This window comes from Globicephala melas, chromosome 12 (genome assembly GCF_963455315.2).
Source record: "Globicephala melas chromosome 12, mGloMel1.2, whole genome shotgun sequence".
NCBI lineage: Eukaryota > Metazoa > Chordata > Mammalia > Artiodactyla > Delphinidae > Globicephala > Globicephala melas.
In genome coordinates, this window is record NC_083325.1 from 5,946,465 (window position 1) to 5,949,046 (window position 2,582).

The window sequence follows — 2,582 nt, forward strand, 5'->3', positions numbered from 1 at the left end:
AAATGGGCAGAAGACCTAAATAGACATTTCTCCAAAGAAGATATACAGATTGCCAACAAACACATGAAAGGATGCTCAACATCACTAATCATTAAAGAAATGAAAATCAAAACTACAATGAGGTAACACCTCACACCAGTCAGAATGGTCATCATCAAAAAATCTACAAACAATAAATGCTGGAAAGGGTGTGGAGAAAAGGGAGCTCTCTCGCACTGTTGGTGGGAATGTAAATTGATACAACCACTATGGAGAACAGTATGGAGGTTCCTTAAAAAACTAAAAATAGAACTAGCATACGACCCAGCAATTCCACTACTGGTCATATACCCTGAGAAAACCATAATTCAAAAAAGTCATGTACCACAATGTTCATTGCAGCTCTATTTACAGTAGCCAGGACATGGAACCAACCTAAGTGTCCATCAACAGATGAATGGATAAAGAAGATGTGGCACATATATACAATGGAATATTACTCAGCCATAAAAAGAAATGAAGTTGAATTATTTGTAGTGAGGTGGATGGACCTAGAGACTGTCATACAGAATGAAGTAAGTCAGAAAGAGAAAAATAGCTCTTTTCACTCTCAGACATGGGCACACCACGGAAGGATCTTATTATCAAGTCAGATGCACCCGACACCCTATTAGTGCAGAAGCATCCAGATTATATAGCATCCTATGGCTCAAAGAAAGATGATTACGAATACTGTATATCTGATTATTTGAGAATGAGTGGCATCTATTGGGGTCTGATTGTAATGGATCTCATGGGACAGCTACATCGCATGAATAGAAAAGAAATTCTGACATTTATTAAGTCTTGTCAACACGAGTGTGGTGGAATAAGTGTTAGTATTGGACATGATCCTCATCTTTTGTACACTCTTAGTGCTGTCCAGATTCTTACTCTCTATGATAGTATTAATGTTATTGATGTAAATAAAGTTGTAGAATATATTCAGAGTCTACAGAAAGAAGATGGTTCTTTTGCTGGAGTTTTTGGGGAGAAATTGACACAAGATTCTCTTTTTGTGCGGTGGCAACTTTGGCTCTATTGGGGAAGCTGGATGCTATTAATGTGGAAAAGGCAATCGAATTTGCTTTATCATGTATGAACTTTGATGGTGGACTTGGTTGCAGGTCAGGTTCTGAATCCCATGCTGGGCAGATCTATTGTTGCACAGGATTCCTGGCTATTACTAGTCAGTTGCATCGACTAAATTCTGATTTACTTGGTTGGTGGCTTCATGAATGACAGCTTCCATTAGGTGGACTCAATGGAAGGCCAGAGAAGTTACCAGATGTATGCTATTCTTGGTGGGTGTTGGCTTCCCTAAAGATAATTGGAAGGCTTCATTGGATTGACAGAGAGAAACTGCGCAGTTTCATTTCAGCATGTCAAGATGAAAAAACGGGAGGATTTGCGGACAGGCCAGGAGATATGGTAGTTCCTTTTCATACTCTATTTGGAATTGCTGGATTGTCACTTTTGGGAGAAGAACAGTTTAAACCTGTTAGCCCTGTTTTTTGCATGCCTGAAGAAATACTTCAGAGAGTAAACGTTCAGCCTGAACTAGTGAGCTAGATTAGATCCCTTGATGCAAAAGTTGCTTAGTGTAGTTTTACTGTTTTAACATTGCAGTATTTGAAGTGCTTAACAAACTTTATGACTGCCATGTTAATATTTTGTACACGAATTATGTTGATTTTAATAAATTATATAATTATACATATTGTGAATTAAAGACCTTTATTGTATCTTCAGCTTTCTGTTTTCTTCTGGAATGCTGTTACTCTGAGTATAATATTTTGTTTATACTTCAGTGTATTTGTTATCTTGTTTGTCCCCATAACAGCAAACTGAGTTGAACTCTATTTAGCTGATGAAGTCTTGTGTTCTGATTTTCCCATGTACTCCCTTGATATGTTATATATAACTATAGTTAATATAAATTGGTTTTTGTCAGTGAGAATGTTAACTGATAAAGAATTGATCAACCTAAAAGATTGAAAAAAAAAAGGAAAGAGAAAAATAAATACCATATGCCAACACATAAATATGGAATCTAAAAAAAAATGGTTCTGAAGAACCTAGGGGCAGGAAAGGAATAAAGACGCAGACGTAGAGAACGAACTTGAAGACACGGGGAGGGGGGAAGGGTAAGCTGGGACGAAGTGAGAGAGTGGCATGGACATACATACACCACCAAATGTAAAATAGATAGCTAGTGGGAAGCAGCCGCATAGCACAGGGAGATCAGCTCAGTGCTTTGTGACCACCTAGAGGGGTGGGATAGGGAGGGTGGGAGGGAGACGCAAGAGGGAGGGGATATGGGGACATATGTATATGTATAAATGATTCACTTTGTTATAAAGCAGAAGATAACACACCATTGTAAAGCAATTATACTCCAATCAAGATGCTAAAAAAAAAAAGGAATGTATTGAGCATCTATTATGTGCTAAGTCAAAGTAAGCGTAACAGCTACAGCAACAGAAAAGAGCACATTATAAGTTTACTGCATGTTGGATAGAAAAATATACGTATATACATGTCATCCCATTGAAATGTAACAC

The 2,582-nt window shown here is 37.6% G+C and overlaps 1 pseudogene; it reads left to right on the plus strand.

Annotated features, from left to right (window-relative positions):
• Positions 1–595: 595 nt before the first annotated feature.
• Positions 596–1,628, plus strand: LOC115843068 (geranylgeranyl transferase type-2 subunit beta pseudogene; annotated as a pseudogene).
• The last annotated feature ends 954 nt before the right edge of the window (positions 1,629–2,582 follow it).